General features: G+C 51.6%; 1 long non-coding RNA gene across 1 annotated transcript; it reads left to right on the forward strand.

The window, feature by feature from the left end:
- Positions 1-11,605: 11,605 nt before the first annotated feature.
- LOC118975096 (uncharacterized) lies at positions 11,606-17,840 on the forward strand. Its single transcript, XR_005064006.1, has 3 exons — positions 11,606-12,046; positions 12,156-12,402; positions 17,638-17,840. It is a non-coding gene; the product is annotated as an uncharacterized LOC118975096 (long non-coding RNA).
- The last annotated feature ends 559 nt before the right edge of the window (positions 17,841-18,399 follow it).

Below are 18,399 nucleotides of genomic sequence, written 5' to 3' on the forward strand. Positions count from 1 at the left end.
CTGGAGCCCCTGTGTCCTTTCCCATCCTACTCCCACTCTAGGAGAGCCCAGAAGCCCTTCCTGTTGACCCCACTCCCCTGTGCAGGCCCCGAGAGGTAGCCGTTGTTTCCCTCTGAGCGAGTGTGCTGGTGGTTCAAGGTGTGCCCTGAGAGGGCTGAGCAGGTGGGGGGAGGTGCGCTTCCATGGCAGTCACACTCCGAGTGTCTGTGGACACCCTTCTTTCGCTGCTGGCTTGGGCCTTCGGGACTCCCTCCTGCCCCCGGAAGGTGGGGCTGCAGGAGGGGCAGCCCTGTCACGCAGTCAGCTCTTCCCCCAGCAGGTCTGTGCCCATCATGGGCCCGTCCGGAGCGCCTGCAACAGGGTCTGTAGCATTGGCTCAGCAGCCTGGGGTCCCCGGCCGGGAGAGCTCAGACATCACTTACATGGGAGGTCTCCTTAAGTGGGGAGACAATCTGAAGGACTCTTCCATTTTCAGGGATCCTTCAAGGCTGGGCTGTGGGTTGGCATCCCTAAAACAGCCCAAGCCCTAGGCTAGATCAGAGCTGATAGGCCCTGGGGGTGAAGACAGTGTACTGGGATGTGGGATGGTCCCCTCCCCAGGGCATGCCTGTGATCGGCACACACTCGATGCTCGGTAAGGAGGGCCCGTCCTCGGACTCACAGACCCCTGGCTTCTGTGTGCTCTCCTGCTTCCTCCATATCATTGTGGCCTTGCCAGTGTGCCAGCTCTCTGGGCACCTGAGGCTCTTGGCCTAGTGACACCTACCTGGGAGGTGCCAGGGAATCCCTGGGAGCTGTGGGTGGGCCATGCCCAGCGCTGAATGGGAACGGCTGCTCTGTGCTTCCAACTCCAGGCCCAGACGGGCTGGGCACAGACAAAAGGAGGCCTCGTGTGAGGGGCTGGATGGGGCAGGGGAGAGCTCAGAGGGTGCCACAGCTTCCCCAGCACTCAGGGACTGCTGAACTGGGCTTCTGGTGGGACAGCACTTCTGGTTCCAACACTCCCTTGCATTCATCCTTTGAGGCATTCTGAACGGGGCAGGGGACCACCCTGAAATATCTCCCCCATGCAACTCATCCTTTATACCTTCACTCCATTGGTTCATGAGTTTATCAGTTTCAAGCCCTCCCCTATAAAATGCAGCTACCTCTATAAAGTGGTCATGCCTTAAGTTCATCACCAGCTAACACTTCAGTTGTTACCATTTCAACGGGAGGCAGACGAGCCAGGAATTGGTCTGGATAGAGGTATCAGTGTGGTATGTGTGTGTTTGAGTTCAGGATGGAGATGTCTATTTCCATTCATTCAGCAAACGCTGACCAAGTACCAATGAAGTGCCGAGCGGCACTCTTGGTCCTAGGGTCCCTTGGTCCTGAGTAAACAGACAAAAATCTCTGGCCCTTGTGGAGTTTACATTTGGGGGGCAGGGGCACAATAAACAAACAAATACACCCTGCCCAAATTTCTGTATGTCAAATGGCAGCCCCTGCTGGGGGCCAGAATAAAGCAGGGGAGGGGCTGGGATCGGGGCTGGAGGAGGGGAGGCCTCTTGTGCAGCTGGTCTGTGAAGGACTAGACTCTCAGCCTCTGCAAGCCCTGGGGTCTGGGGGAGCTGCTTATTTTGAGGGGTGTACAAGAGCCCTGGGACCTGCCCTCTGCTCTTGCCTGTCTCCTCCTCCACCTAGCACCCCAACAGCCATGGAGCTTTTGGGGCCCAGTGGAGGGGAGTGTGTGGAGCCAGCCCCCTGGCAGGCCACCATCTGGAAATGTTCGCTGGCTGCAGGAGGAGGGAGTGAGTGGAGCCGGCAAGCTCTGGACCAGCCAAAACCAGTGGGGAACATCGTGCTTCCTCACCTCACATGGCTCATTACTCAGCCTTAATCTGGGCCATTTCTCTCTTTTTCACACCAAGAGGTGGAGGGAGCAGCATAGCCAAGCGGGGTGTCAGTGGTCACTCTGCAGCAGAAAGTCAAGGCTTGGGATGGTATTGTGGGGAAAGAGGAAGGAGAGGGGGGAGAGGGCCGGTGGGGAGAGCACAGGACAGGTGGGCAAGGGCCTGTTTCAGAAGGTGTTTGGTCTCCCTCCCTTATATTTCTTCCTCCTTTCCTCCCTCCCTCCCTCCCTTCCTCAGTCCATCACAGGGTGGTCTCTGGCCAGGTAAGGGGCTACAGAAGGAAGGACAAGCTTCTGCCTCAGGAGCCCCGAGGAGAGACAGATGCTGCAGGCAGGGGGTGTTCTGTGTTCAGGGTCCACAGACACAGCACGGGGTGCGGGTGCCCAGCTTTAGAGAGCAGACCTGGCTCTACCTGGGCCTTGGGGAGGCTTTCCAGAGCAGGGGTACAATGCAGCCCCCACACTGGGGGAAGAGAGAGGGCGCTCTGGGTGGAAGGACGTTTGGTCACTAGAGGGAATGTACCATTAACGTGGTAAGTGAAGACACAACCTGATCACAACCTGAAGGGCTGCCCCTGTCAGGAGGGCACCTGGCAAAGGAAGAACTTGGCGGGCAGGACAGCAAGGTGGCCCTCAGCAGGCCTCCTGAGAGCTGTGGTCCTCACAGGCAGATCCCAACAGGACAAAGGACACTGTCACTAGAGCAGGGGAGGGCCAAGGGACCCCAGTGATTATGGACCCAATCCTCTTCTTTACAACTATGGAAACGAACTTGAGGGGTGGAGAACTACTCAACGTTTTCAGAGGGGCACGCAGGGAGCTGTCCCTCCCCCAGCTCAGCTCCAGCAGCCTTTTGCCAGACAGACGGGGTGGTAGAATCTGCGCAACCCACACTAGGGGTAGGAAATGGGGTGCTCTCATTTGCAACGCTTGCTGCTTTCCAGGTATAAGCATTCCTGTGGCCAACTGATGGCCCTTGGTGCCAACTCAAAGCCAATGAGAATCTACAATTCTTGGTGCAGTGAAGACAGAGACTTTATTTGTGGCAAACAGCTCAACTGTGGTACAGCATGGTTATAGAACAGTTCCGGAGCCAGGCCCCTCACTGGCTGGGCAGTGCTACTTTTTGATGGCCTGTCCTGCTCTTTGCCCATCTGCTTTGTGCCGTGTGCTGGGCTGACACAGCTCCTGGTGGTGGTGGTTCAACTCGGTCAGGGAAAAATCTTCAATCTCTGGTGGAAAGGGAAAATATCCTCTCAAAGAGCAAGAGGGGAGCTGACTTATATGGACAGGTGTCCACAGCTCTGGTCCTTGGTTGGTTCTTCCTCATGCAGATGAGGACTTTGAATTCTTGAAGTTTGATTGGTCCAAAAGGCACTGTCCAAATCAGTCAGAATAGAGCCACTCTGATTGGCTGGAGCTGCACAGCTCTGATTGGATGGGGGAAACTCTGTCCTGTTACCTGAGGTAGGACTCCAGGAATTCCTTTATGAGGGCTGGCTCAGTGGGCAGACACACGGTGCCCAGGCGGGCAGCCTCGTGCAGAGGCTTCTCCATGAAGTGCAGGTTGTGTGAGAGCCCCCGTGTAGAAGTGGCTGCTAGGCTCTGTTTTTTGTTTGTTTGTATGTTTGTTTTGTTTTGTATAGCCCAGTTAACCACCAGAGTCCTTCTTAGTAGGTGTCTTTTTATCTCAGGGTTCACGCCACTAAAGCCACTTTCAAGATATCAGTAGACAGCAGCTGGCTTGTAACCCCCCTGAAAATCTCCTCGTGGGCTCTCCGTGTGCATCAGGCCCAGCTGCAGCCTCCCCCCCACATTGCAGGAATCTCTGGTCTCCCTTCCTCTGCCGCCTCAATCACTGCCACAGAAGAGACTAGGTTCACATAAAAGAGTGTGATTTGAAAGTTCTCAACTTGTGAGGTTTGAAAACTGTTTTATTTCCTCTGCTCAAAAAGAAATAATATTAAAAGATTCATGGAGTGCTTCCCACTATAGTAATTTCTGGAAGGGACCATTGTAATTTAGTTCGAACTTTTAGCTGGTTTTGCAGCTATGGACAGTCCGTCCTGAGGGTGGAGGTTCTGGCCTGCTGGTGCAGTCCAATAATGCAGGAGCCGCAAGTCCCGTCTCAGGCCCACTGGGCCCTGGCTCTCCCTCCTGCCGCATCTCAGCTCTGTCCCAGGTTCAGCGGGTGGATTCAGGCAGGCAAGAGAAAAAGGCATGATGGAGTTTGGCTTTGCCACACACCAGCCTATGGCTTTGAGCCAGTATCTTAGATGCCTTGAGTCTTAGCTTCATCGTTTTAAAATACGGATCTTATTAATACTCACCTTCTGCATCTCTCATGGGGTGTTGTGAAGACCAAAGGAGATAAGTGGGCAGCAAAGTAGATCCAAGGGAAGGGAATACAAATAGCTCTTAAATGTGTGTGATGATGTTCAATCCCATTCAAAATAAGAGAAATGTAAGTTAAAGTTACACTGATAAATAATTTTTCCAGCTATCAGATTGGCAAGGTTCCAGTGTTTGGTAACACTTAATGGAGAAGCTGTGAGGACACACACACTCTCCTGTTTGTCCTGGAGCCTCCACAGAGGGCCGTTTGGCAAGAGCTACAAACATTGTAAATACTCCTGTCTTCTGACCCAGCAATTCCACTTCCAGGAACGTGCCCTACGGATACGTTTGCCTAAGTGACAAAGGTCTGTGTTTATGGCTGTTGCAGTGTTGTTTGAGGTGGGAAAGGTTTGAAACCATGTAAATGTCCACCAAGAGAGGTCTTTGGGAGACACAGCTCAGCGGCACGAGGGAGAATTGCGCAGCTGGGGAACTGAGAGAGAGAGGTGCTTTGGACTGATGTGTAAGATACCGTCAAGTGAGGAAAAGCATGAAACAGAACGCCATGTGCAGTATGTATTTGGTGTTCAGAACAGGAGGACGGAGGAGTGTGTGCGGTGTGTACCTAGTGAGGCTCTGGAAGGACCTCTGACAGCGGTTACCTGCGGGGCTGAGGGTGGGATCTCGAGGAATGAGAGGTGGGAGCAATGGAGAGTTGTCACAGTTTTCCTTTTAATGTACATATTTCAACTTTTGAATCATGTGAGTATATTAACAATTCAAAAACATAAACTAAAAATGACTTGGTACACTGTAAAGCTCCAGTGACCTGGGCTATATAGCTAATATAAAAATGAGCTAAATTACATGACTAGGACCAGGGTCTGTGGGGTGAGGGGGCGAAAGGAGAATGCTAGGAGTTCTGGGGAGGACAAAAGCAGTCATGGGGGGGTCTTCAAGGAAAAGAGGAAAAGTGTCCTCCCGCCCCCCGTCTTATTAATAGGACAGTGGTTGGTCAGCAGGACATGGAGGGCCAGGGTTGGGGCTGAGGTCTGATGGTCTTGCCAGGATTGGTCAGATTGGTGGTTGTCTCCTGTTTGGGTCATGTCGCCAAGGCGCCCCTGTTTGCTCAGCAGCGCTGGCTCCCCGGTGGGGCAGGGAGAGCCCTGCTGAGCTGGAGAAGGGCTCTTGTGTGTGGAGTTTGAGTTCGTACCCTGAGCTAGGTGTGAGCAGGAGTGCTCTGCCCACAGCAGCTCATTCGACCCGACCCTCTCACATGTGGTTGAATGGGCTCCATTTCAATGAGGTTGCATGTGGTTGGCTCCATTTCCCAGATGATGTGGCTGAGGCACAGAAAGATCAAACCCTTTATTCAAGCTGCAGCCACGGGGGAGTCGGGCTGTGAGTCCAGTCGGTGGGGCTCTCGAGTGGCCCTCCCAGCCACCACGGGACACTGCCTCTCGGGGGCAGGCCCTGGCTCCCTCGCTTCCCCACTGGTGCCGTCCCCCAGCTCCTGATGCCTTCCACCATTCTTGGATCAGCACGTCATCCCTGGGTCAGAAAGGAGCCCTGGATCTTCTGTTGGGGGTGAGCATTGCTTGTTGGGAGACCCCTTTGTCTCTCCTGGATGTCATCTGGGCCGGCTCAGTCTGGCGTCACCCAGGTGTGGGGCTGGAGGCATTAGAGCACCCCCCTCCCCCACCCCCCTGCCCCTTGCATCTCTGACATCCCAGAACAAATCTTAACAGACAAGGGATCTGGGGGGAGGCGGGGCTGCCTGGCAAAGAGCGAGCATCATGTCTCCAATTAAAGTTGTGAGGATCCATCTTCTATGCAGTCCCCTCAGAAACTGACATTTATTGGGTTGTCAAAGCTGATTTTTCTTCCTGGCCCTCTTCTGCCCCCAGCTCTCTCTGTGTGTGCAAACATGCATGTAAATACCAGTATTTTGCTTTTTAAAAATTGAGGACATGGCCTTCAGTCCTGTCAGAGGTCTGGCCTCTTGATTCCTGGTAAAGCGGAGGGCAGCAACCCTGGGGACGGAAGTCTGAGGTGATAGTTGCCTGTCACCTGGGGGTGAAGCCAGCCTTGTGCGGAGACAGAAGTTGCCTACTGTGTGTGATTTTAGCGGTGTCCCGCCCCTCACTCTGAAAATATTTCTCCTCCATGTGCCACTGAACCTGGATTCCTCTACTGGGGACTCAGTCCTATGAATTTATTCATCTGTTTCCTGGGGTCTCTTTTAAAGTGAAAGATGAGTCCCTGGGAGGGAACCGCATTAAATCACTGGCGTCCCAGAAGCCCAGGATTCAGGGCTGGAGCAGATCCTGGAGACAGTCTTCTCTTCTCTTGTAAGAGGAAGCTGAAGTCTGGGGAGACTGAGGGATTTGCCCGAGATCATTCATCACATCAGTGGCAGTGATGTGGCTGTCACCCAGGTCCTCTGACTCCCAGCTCAGTGGGATCTAGTTATCAAATCAGTTTGCTCCAGTGACAAGAGGGAGGCTGCCCATGTGTGGGCCCTGGCCCCCAAATGAGGGTAGGCCAAAAAGGGGGTGGGGATGGAGAAAACCTGTAGAAAAGCAAGACCCATGTGAAGACACTTTTGCCCGTGACCCATTTCTTCTAACTGTGGGTGTTGTCATTTTCATGCTGCATTTACGGGTCAGGACATCAAAGGGCTGGCTGGTCTCCGGTTTTCTTAAGAGGATGAATGCCATGTCTCAGTTTCCACCTCCACGTTTGCTATTTTTTTGCCATATTTTTATGCCATTTTTATTAACATGACATAATATTTTTCTCTAACTCATTTTTAACTTATTTAAAAATGAACCTTTGTTTTACTACTGTGCAAGGAAAACCAGTTATCACTTGCCAGAAATAGATGGTAATCATAAAAAGAAATATAATGAGATCAAAACACAGTTATTAAAATATTGTTACTTGCCTTTCCTGCCAAAAGCTTTTAGCTGGAAGACTGTCTCTTCTTTGTAAAAAGGAAAATTAGCAAGTGATGGGAAGGCACTAAAAATCTGCTGGCCCCGGGTGAGACCGTCCCTCGGGAAGCAGGACCTGCGTTAGCGTCCCAGGGCAGTCACTCCAGGGCTTCCGACCACGGAGCCGTGCCGTCTCCCGGCTCGGCGGGCTGGACGTGGGAACTCAAGTGTCAGCAGGGCCGGGCTCGCTCTGAAAACTCGAGGAGAATCCTTCCTGGCCTCTTTAAAACATTTTTTTTTTTATTTTTCAATTACAGTTGACATTCAATATTATATTCGTTGCGGGTGTACAGCATAGTGGTTGGACGATTGTACAGTTTATGAAGCGATCCCTCAATAATTCTGGCCCCCACCTGGCACCACACGTAGACAGCTACTACATTGTCATCAGTTACATTCCTTATGCTGTACTTGACATTCATTCCCATGACTACTCTGTAACCGCCGATTTGTATTTCCTAACCCCTTCACCTTTGTCATCCCTCCCATCTGGTGACCATCGGCTTGCTCTCTGTATCTCTGAATCTATTTTGGTTTTGCTTGTTTGTTTATTTTGTTCTCCACATATAAGTGAAATCATATGGTACTTGTCTTTCTCTGTCTGCCTTATTTCATTTAGCATAATGCCCTCTAGGTCCATCTATATTGTTGCAAATGCTAAGATGTTATTTTTTTATAGCTCAGTAATATTCCATTGTATATATACACTGCTTCTTCCTTACCCACTCATCTACTGATGGACACTTGGGCTGCTTCCATATCTTGGCTATTTTGAATAATGCTGCAGTGAGCACAGGGGTGCTTCTATCTTTTCAAATTAGTGTTTTGAATTTCTTCCTATAAATACCCAGAAGTGGGATTGCTGAGTCATAGGTACTTCTGTTTTAATTTCTTGAGGAAATGCCATACTGTTTCCACAGTGGCTGCACCAATCTGCATTCCCACCAACAGTGCACTAGGGTTCCCCTCTCTCCACACCCTCGCCAGCACTTTCTTGTTGATTCATTGATGACAGCCATCCTGACAGGTGTGAGGGGATATCCCCTTGTGGACTTCTTTGCCTCTTATACATACTGCAATAGCTCCTGGTGCTTGGCTGGGGATCCGCGCTCTTCCTCGTGCTACTGGAGGAAATACATCCTTCGGCAGTGTCGTGGGAAAAGAATTTTAGGACACTCACATAGGAGGAATTTTAAACAGTAGTGGCAAGATTATTAGAGTGAAAAGCAGTGGTATGCTCTCGGAGAGGCAGAGAGCAGGCAGGCTAGAGGGCGGCGGCTGTGCAGACCCAAAAAAGGAAGTTACCGAGGCAGAAGGGGAGCCCTCCCCCACCGCTGGACGCCCTCCTGGTTGCAAGTCTTGTGGGAGCCTTAGACTTTAGGAGGAAAGAAGGTAAACAGTAAGTGGGTGTCCCAGAGGAGGATGAGCGTGGACATGGTCCAGGAGGGTTCTTTGTCTAACTTCCATATATCTCCTCGAGTTCAGGAAAGAGCAAGCTTTCTTTTAAACCACCCTGTCTCTTTCTGGGCTTTTCCCAGGCTTGTGCCTGTGCCCTCTCTGTGTCCAGTCTCCTTCCTGGATTCCCCGGGGCTGTGCCCTTCCCCACTCCAGTCCTTCCCCCAGACTTTCCCCGGCCAGTGCCCTGCCCTTTGTGTGGTCACCAGTTGGGCTCCTACTGCGTATGAGCTGAGTAAAAGGGATTCTCTTGCCATTTTCTCCCCGCTCCTCCCCCAGGAATCCAGTGCAACTATGCTGGTTACCACTCTCCCCCAGACCCCCCCACCAACCATGGCTGTTAAAGCTATCTTTCCTGCCTAGTCCACTGGGCAGGATGTTTGCCCTGTTTGGTGCAAAGATGCCGGTTACTCCCCTGGCTGACTGTTCCATTCGCTCCCTCCCCTTCTGTTAATATCTAACTAACTGCCGCTCTAACCCTTGTTTTGTGTCTGCATCCCTCCAATCTCTGCCTTCATTGCCACGTGGCTCCCTTCTCCTGTCTTATCTCACATGGCTGTCTTCTTACAAAGACAGGGGTCCCGTTGGGTCAGGGCCCGCCCTGCTCCAGTGTGGTCTCATCTTAACTAAGTGCATCTGCAACAACCCTGTTTCCGAATGAGGTCACACTCGGGAGTGTGGGTGGCTAAGACTTTACCATATCTTTACAGAGGTGTGGGGGCACAATTTTTCCATAGCAGGTCTTTGAAAGGGAGTGAAAAGGGAGGACTGCTTCACTGTGGGGTCAGTGCTGTCGAATGCCAGTCCAGGTCCAGCAGCGGGACTCAGGTAGACTTCAAAGGCGTGGGAAGACCACCTCTCCTCACGGGCAGAGGAGCACGGGGGCCCTGTGGCTCTCGGAGCAGGTGGCGTTCTTGAGGCCTGAGTGGGCCTTTGGTAAGTCGGCTCTGGGGCCAGTGAGCAGCCCCAGGGCCAGGGTGGGTGTGGTCCCCATTTGGACCAGAAATCAGCATCTTAGAGACCTTTCTGCAAGCACCAGCCTTTCCCGAGACCCCCTTGGGTACAAAGCCCTGCAGTCTCCAAGTGTGGTTCCCTCGCCTCTGGTCCCATGGGCATGAATAGCAGAAAGGGCCAGAAGGTGGGTGAGGTGAGCAGGGGGTGGGGAGGAGTAGAGGTGATTCTAGGTCAGGGGAGAAGGAGTCTCTTAGGCTCCGATAGGAGAAAAGCCCCCTGCTCTCCTGGAGTGCTGCTGGGGTGGGGGAGGGGAGGCAGAGCATGGACACGCCAGGTGGTCGTCAGGCTGAGGGGAAAAATAAAGCTGGCTAAGAGGACATGGAAGAATATTTCTGGCAGAGGGAGCAGCAAGCAGCTGTGGGGCTGAGCCGAGTCGGGGGAAGAGCTGGGGAAAGGAGGTGGAGAGGCAGTGGGTGCCAGGCCTTGGGAGGCCTGGCAACTCCACCTGGTGAGGATGTGGTATTTGACCCTAAGTGCCAGTGTGGGGTTTGGAGCAGAGACTTCAGCAATCCGATTTACTTTTAAGCAGATCACCCTGCTGCTGTGCTGAGAAGAGACATTGAGAGGCAGGAGTGGAGGCAGAGGGAGGCTCTGCAGTCGTGTGGACGGACGGGGATGGTGGCTGAGACCAGGTGACAGTGGTGGTGAAAAGTGACTGGATTTTGGATATTCTTTGCAAGTAGGTCCAGGGAGATTTCCTGATTGGATGAGCTGGGAGCGAGAGATGTTCGGGCAGCAAGGTGTTTTGGAGCAGCTAGAAGGCTGGAGCCGCCATTGGCTGGGATGATGAAGGCTGCAGGAGGTGAAGGTCCCGGGAAGATCGAGGGCTCCCAGTGCCGCAGGCTGAGGCTAGGATGTGACTTTGGAGCAGTGACGGTGGGCGGGGAGTTACACACAGGAGCCCGGAGTGTAGGGGAGGGTGTGGCCCCGGAGATGGAGCTTGATGAGTTAGTTATTAGAGGTGAGGTGGTATAGAACAGCCACGCAACAGAATGAGCTCACTTTGAAAGGGAGTGCTTGTAGAAAGAAGAGAAGAAGGAGTCAAAGGATTGATCCCGGGGCCCTGCAGTAAGGGAGGCTCTGAGGCCCCATCAGCAGAGGACAGGGAGCAGGCAGCTGGCGACAGGAGAGGAGGGGAGGAGAACCAGGAGAGAGCACAGCTGGCGTCCATCCCTGAGGCGCCGGAGGAAAGTGTTCTGCGAGGGGGCGGTGACCCACCCTGTTAATGAAACGCTGCTGATGGGTCGCTGCCAGAGGAGGGAAGGCGGAGAGGCGGGCCTGCGGGGGGGGGGGGCTGTGGGCTCCCCTGGCTGCTGCTTCTCTCAGGGAAGCGAGAGCCACAGGCTGGGGGCGCGGGTGGGGAGGAGGGGTTGGCAGTGTGAGGAGAGGCCAAGAGGGAGCTCAGAGAACGTGACCACAGCTGAGCAGCACTTACGGCCACTTGACTATGGCAACTCCAGAATTTCTCTCTCTGAAGGACTTGGAGATGTAGATCCGGTCGGAAGGGGAGCTTGGCCATGACCCTGAAAATGCCCACAGGAGGCCGGGGCACTTCAGTCCTCCACATCAGAGGGAAGGGGGGGCTGAAGGGGAGGACAATAGGGCCAACCCCTTAGGACGTCCCCCTCCCAGACCCTCTGAGATGGGGAAGCCATGAAGCTGGGCCATCCCCTCTGTCACCAGAAGCAGCCAGTGGGGTGAGAAGGGAGGTGCAGGACTAGGGAGGAGGACACCAGGTAAAATCGAGCCACACCCCCTCACCTGTGAGGAAAGGACACTCCTGTGACACCTCTTGCTCCCTCCCCCTCTCAAAGTTCCAGGTGAGATGTGGAGGCAGATCTTTCCAAGAGCGGATAGGCTGTATCTCTACAGCACCTCGTCCGATTACACACACACACACACACACACATCAAAGCCCTCACCTGTCGCCAGGAATTTATGCTAAGATGTTCCCAGGGCATAAAATGTCCCTGGAACTCCTTTTTGGGAACTTCAACTGAGCATGTGACACACTCTGACTTTTCTCTGTGGGGGTCACTCTTTGCCTTTCAAGGGTAGTTTGATTTCTGGAAACAGCCCGGAGTCATTTAGAGCCAAGTGTGATGACCGAAATTAGAGATTAGAGTGTGGCCACCGATGACGTTTGATACAGATAGAATAAAACTTGCTGTGTCTTGTTTAAATGGGGACAATACTTCTTTTACAGGATTTAATCAGGTAGAGTATGTAAAGTGCCTGGTGCAGTTTTTGATCCATAGCAGGCATTTCATAATTGGTAATAATGAATATTCCTAAAACAGATCCTGAAATGAATGGAGGAATCATTGAAATAAGCTATTCATTCCCCAAGGTGATGGCTTTGAAGGGACAGACGTTGTCTAAGACTGACACATTTTGCTAAGTCTGTTAAAAAAGCAGATTCGCAACTTTATAATTGTATCTGTTGCTCTCTTTACCAGCCTTGCGAATAGGGAGATCAGAAGCTCCGTATCCAGAGAAGAGCAGCTGGAGGAGATGATGGGGAGAAGGAAACGCCAGCTCCTCGGTGACCTCACGACCAGCAGAGTCTGCTGGTGGCCCCTGGCTGCCTAGCACTAGACAGCGTGGGTCCCCAGGGACAGGGGCGGAGGCCCCGTGTGTCCTCCCCTCCCCCACACCGCCAGCAGGCTTCTCTGCAGGGTTGCTGATGCCAGGGAGAAACTTTAAGTGAGAAATCCTTGTCTTTGGCTTACATTTTCAATCCTTCAGCCAAAGAGCAAATAACCAGGAGGAAGGGGGCACGGGAGTCGTTTACAGCTTTGTGTGAAGAAGGTTAGTCGCTCATTTCCCGAGACCAGGTCTGGGTTGTGAGAGCGTGGAGACAGCACAAGGGGCCACAGTGGTTCTGCCAAAAGGTGGGGAAGGAGGAGGCATGGCCGGGGCTGGTGCGGGAGAGGGGCTGAGGCGCATGATCTCATGCTCCAGCCTGTGCAGGGCCAGACCTGCTCTGTGCTCCCCTCCTGGGGCACAGGAGGCAGCGTCCAGCGGGGGCTGGCGTGGTGCCAGCTTGCTGTCCTGCGGGGTCGTGGAGAGCCCTGGTCCGGGCCTGTGGACTCACCTCGAGCCAGGCTGGCAACATGGGTCGCTCCCCCTCTGCGCCTCAGTTTCCCATGAGAGAAAATGTCGCCTGGGACTGTACCTGTGTTTCCTGGACTTTTTGTTTTTAACCTTGATCTGCAGTGGGGAATGCATTTTACATCGAGGCCCAGTGTGTGTGTGTGATATTGTGTGTGTATATGCGGATGGATATATACGCTTCAATGTTAATTTTATGTATCAACTCGACGGGCCCTGGGGTGCCCAGATTAAAATTGTTTCTAGGTGTGTCCGTGAGGCTGTCTCTGGGTGAGGTGAGCATTTGAACCCATGGACTCGGTACAGTGGGTGGCCCTCTCTGACGGGGGCACCTCCAGCCCATCCAGGGTCCGAATGGCGCAGAGGCAGGGGCAGGAGAAATCCGCCCTTTTTCTCCTCCCTCTCTGAGCTGGAACGTCTGTCAATCAGGTCTCCTGGCCTCCGACGTCATTTATGCTGTGGGCTCCCCTGGCTCCCAGGCCTTTAGGCAGAGCCAAACTGCACCCCCAGCTTGCCAGGGTCTCCAGCACGAGGATGGCGGACCTTGGGACTCCCCAGGAAGCCCCAGTTGTGGGCCAATTCTTCGTTCTCTGTCTGTCTCTGCCTCTCTCTCTTCTCGTACGTACAGGGTGAGGCAAAAGTAGAGTTATAGTATGGGAAATAATAAAATTATTAATAATAATACAAGCATAAAGTCTGTGTTTTGCATACTCACCACTGTGAACCTGCATTACCCTACCCTGTGTGTGTATATGTTATCTGTGTATGTATATATCTGTGTAAATATATAGGCATATATACCCTATTGCTGTTTCTCTGAAGAATCCTGACTAATATACACTCATTGTGTATACATGTTTCTGTGCACAGTTATCTCTATTGTCCATCTATCATCCATCATCTGTCTATATAACTGGACCAGAATTGCAAGACTTGCAGTTTGAAAGACATTGCGAGTCGGTGGTCGATAATGCCCTTTCCAATTCTGCTATTTTAAGCGTATTTCCAAGCCCGTCATTGGCTGGTCCGGTTGAAGGTGCAGGTAAAGGTTGCAGGGACACGTGCGCGCCGAGCCCTTGGCACAGGGCGCAGCCCGGCGGCGCCGTTCTCTCCCCGTCAGGCGTTACTTTTGCTCTTGCGGCCTGAATCGGCCTCAGCACCTTGGAGCCCACCTGCCTCTCCCCAACTGGCTTTTTCCTTCAGGTATTAATACTTCTCCTTTTCTGCTGTGTCCTGTAATATTTTATTGTGAGATTACGCCCTCCCCAGCTTTATCGAAGTATAATTTACAAATAGAATTTTAATATATTTGAAGTGTACAACATACAATGATCTGACGTATGTGTATGTGCTGAAATGACTTCTATCGCCAGGTTAATTAGCTGACCTGTCACCTCACACACACACACAATCACATGTGTGTGTGTGGGGGGGTGGGTTGTGAGAATGCTTAACACCTACTCTCCTGGCAAACTTCTGGTGTCTGTACCGGAAGTGGGGTTCGCTGTAGTCGCCAGCTGCACACGAGCCCCCCAGACCTTGTTCATCTGCTAGCGGAAAGTGCTACTCTTTGACCAGCCTCTCCCCACTTCTTCTCCCTACCGCCCCCTCCCCACAACCGCCATTCTGGACTGTTTCTACCTTAAAAAAAAGGCCACCCATAGATTATGCAATACCCGACTTAGTTCACTCAGTGTGATGCCCTCTAGGTCCATCCATGCTGTCGCGAATGTCAGGATTTTCTTTTTCTTTTCTTTTATTCTATTTATTTTAGAGAGGGGGGAAGGGAGGGAGAAAGTGGGAGAGAAACATTGATTGGTTGCATCTCACACAACCCGGAATGGGGACCAGGCCTGCACCCTAGGTGCGTGCCCTGATTGGGAATCAAACTGGTGACCGTTTCATTTGCAGGCCCAGGCTCAATTCACTGAGTCACACCAGCCAGGGAAGGTTTCCTTATTTTTTTATGACTTAGTAGTATCCCACTCTATGTGCATAGCACGTTTTGTGTGTCCATTCGCTGCCCATTGAGACTGGGCTGTCCCTCTGCTTGGGCTGTCCCGACTGATACCGCACTGAACATGGCGGGCGTGTAGACCTGGGGTGACTTCTTTAGTGCTTTCTCTGCAGGAATCCTTCGATGTCCAAGTGTGAGTTATGTTCTCACACAAGGGCCTGTGTGTTTCCCTTTTGCAAGCGAAACCACTTTAAAATAAACTTTTCTTGGGGTGCCTCGCAGCTGGCCCAAGTTTCAGCCCCAGGTGTGCGTGGAGCCTCTGTTTGATCAGGAGTCATCAAGGGAGACTCTGCTCAGGGCGGGGACAGGCAGGTGTTCCCAGCGCCTCCAGGTGGGGGGTGCTGCTTAGGGTGCAGAGCTGTCCCAGCTTTGTGACGGGGGCTCCCCCTCTACTTGAGCCCAGATTTTGTCTCCAGGGCTCCTTCCCTTCATGTTGATCCATTAAAACTCAAGCTTGAGGCCGACAGGGACACTCTGATGACCCCTCACCCTTCTCTGGGGTTTAGTGGGCACTTACCTCCTGACATTGGGCTTTCTGATGATTTTTTAGCCTTTGAGGATTTTTCTTTTCTCCCAGCTGAGCCAAGCCTTTATGAAGTTATTGTAGTTTTATTTGTCATATTGTTTGGTGTTCTTTACTGCGAGAATTTTTTGAACGTCTGAACGGTTGACTACCGGAAACGGAAGGCCCCACTAGTGCTTCCTGACGGAGAACCCCGCACCCCAGATGCCACCTCACTTACAGCAGGGAGAAGAGTGCAGCGTCTGCCAGATGGCTGGGTGGCAGCGGTTTCCTGTGAGCGTGTGGTGGGGCGGGGAGTCAGCCAGGCACCTCAAGGCAGCCCCTTGATTAAGAGAATGGCTGCCTGTGTTCCCCATGACATCAGCATTGACACTTACTCACTGAGTGACTTTGGGCTGGCAGCTTAAGCCCTGGAGCCCTATCTGTAGAGTGGGGTAGTATTTGTACCACCCAAGAGGGCTTCGGGAAGATTACACGTGCTTAACTCCCTAGCCTGGTCCTTGGGTGTCGGCTGTTGTTGGACATCCTGCCCTCCACGCTGCTGTGGCTGTGGGTTTCCCCTCATCTGAGAAGGCAGCCATGTCAGCAGGGGGGCGCCGGGGGTGGTGGGGACCCGGATTTCTGTCTAGCTGTGTGAATTGGGGCATGTCACGCCACTTTACTACTGTCTCCCATGGAAACATCCTTCTCCTCTGTGGAATGAGAGGATGGACTAAGTGATTTCTGAGCATCTTCTCACCCTCACAGCCTGTGAGTCCCATAACAGCACAAGGTGCCCGCAAAGCACAGCTTCCTCCCAGGAGCCCTCGGCATGTGGACAGACTGTACGTCCCAGCACTGATCTGTAAAATTTGGACCTTTGGAATTTGGCACACATTTTCTTTTTAAAATTTTATTTCAGAGAGAGTGAGAGGAAAGAAGAGAAAGAGAAACATTGATTTGTTGTCCCACTTATTCATGCATTCATTGGTTGCTTCTTGTCTGCATTGTGACCCGAGCTTGAGCCCACCCGCTGCCTGACCAGGGTGTCGCGTATTTTCCCGTAAGGCGAGGTGGGGTTTGCTCCCAGGGCCAGCTCACAGAACGCAGCTCCAGCCACAACAAACAAAGCAGGAACATCGCACATTTGTGTTGAAAGTGATAGAAAGCAACATTGTCCCAACACAGGCAATTAAGCAGAACAGGAAAACAAGTCCATTGAATAAGGGCTCCCTTTTTAAACCCAGGATCCCGGGGCTTGAGGGAAGCAGGTTAGTTTAGAAGATGAGAGGAGTTCTGGAGATGTGTGTGGAGTCGGGGTGGGGTCCCTGGGCTCTCTCAAGAGATTCTGACTGGGGCTGACGGCACAGCTTCTTTTTATTTATTTATTTATTTTACTGTGCTTATAGTTTATGTTTTTTCTTAAGAAAGATTTATTTATTCTCCCTGCCTGGTGTGGTTCAGTGGGTTGAATGCCAGTCTGAGAACCAAAGCGTCACTGGTTCAATTCCCAGGCATGTGCCCTGACTGGGAATCAAACCTGTGACCCTTCGGTTCGCAGGCTGGCACTCAATCCACTGAGCCATACCAGCCAGGGCTTTTCTATGTTTTTCAAAGTATATTGTATTGATTATGCTATTACAATTGTCCCATTTTTTCTCCCCTTTATCCCCCCTCTGCTCTGCACCCCCTCCCTCCAACATTCCCCCCACCAGCCATTAGTGCATGTTCATGGGTCATACATATAAGTTCTTTGGCTTCTCCATTTCCTATACCATTCTTAACCTTCCCCTGTCCATTTTGTGCCTACCAATTATGTTTCTTTTTAAAAAATATATTTTAATGATTATACCATTACAGTTGTTCTATTCCCTCCTTCATTCCCCTCTACCCTGCACCCCCCACCATTCCACCCCTTTAGTTTATGACCACGTCTCAAGTTCTTTAGATTCTAGATTTCCCCTACTATTCTTGCCCTCCCCCATCTATTTTCTATCTACTGTCTATGCTATTTTCTGTACCTTCTCCCCCCTTCTCCTCCTCCCACTCCCCTTTTGCTAACCCTCCATGTGATCTTCATTTCTATGGTTCCGCTCCTGATCTAGCTGTCCTCTTGGTTTGCTTTTGTTTTAGGCGTGGTTGTTAATAACTGTGAGTTTGCTGTCCTTTCACTGTTCATATTTTTCCCAATTATGTTTCTTATTTGGGCACAGGTTCTTTAAATGTCTGAGTTTGGTTAAAAATTCAAGGATTCCTCCCGCGGCACCTTATTCGTCCCTGACCTGAGTCCTTCTCTCCTGTCCTACAGGCACGGTGATCTCTGGGACTCAGCGGCGAAAGGCGGAGAGGGGAGAAGAAGAGGGAGCAGGAGACGAGACAGTGATCATCCCGGCAGCACCGCAGGCCTGAGTTGCTGGGCCTCTGTCGTGCCGGCCAGGATTTTTTAATACAATACTACAAATCACTTTATTTTATTTCTCCGTCTCTATTGAGGTATAATTGACAAATAAAAATTGCATATTTTTCAGGTGTGTGGCTCAATGTCCTGACACACACATTGTAAAATAATCACTACAGTCAGTCTAATTAACATGCGCCCATCCCTCACCTTTCATACTTACCTGTTTTTCTTTTTGTGGTGCAAACACTCAACATCCATCCTCATAGGAAATATCGAGTGTACAGTGCAGTATCTGCGTAGCATTTTAAAGCTTTTAAAAAATCATCTTTCAGGATGTTACTTCCAGGCCATTAAAAATATTCATATTTCTGGCTATGGGAAGCCCTAGTGACCTGGGGTAGGGCACTGAACTTCCACAGGTGACAACAATCGGGTGCTTACCTGACTAAGTCCCCTTCATTCAATACAAATATTTTCTGGGTGGCCTCTGTTGGCGTTTGAGTTTGGAAACCCCAAGTGACATCATTTAGTGAGGGGATTAAAAAGAATGTGAAGGTGATTGCAGGAAAGAGATGATCTGAGAATGAATCAACTGAAAGAAGTAATAAATGATGCAAAGAAAAAAGGGAGGTTAGTTGTGTGTTGTTACTGAAAGGAAGAGGGCAGGGG

This window comes from Sturnira hondurensis, unplaced genomic scaffold, assembly GCF_014824575.4.
Source record: "Sturnira hondurensis isolate 20B ecotype Veracruz unplaced genomic scaffold, ASM1482457v3 Scaffold0020119, whole genome shotgun sequence".
In the NCBI taxonomy this organism is placed as follows: Eukaryota; Metazoa; Chordata; class Mammalia; order Chiroptera; family Phyllostomidae; genus Sturnira; species Sturnira hondurensis.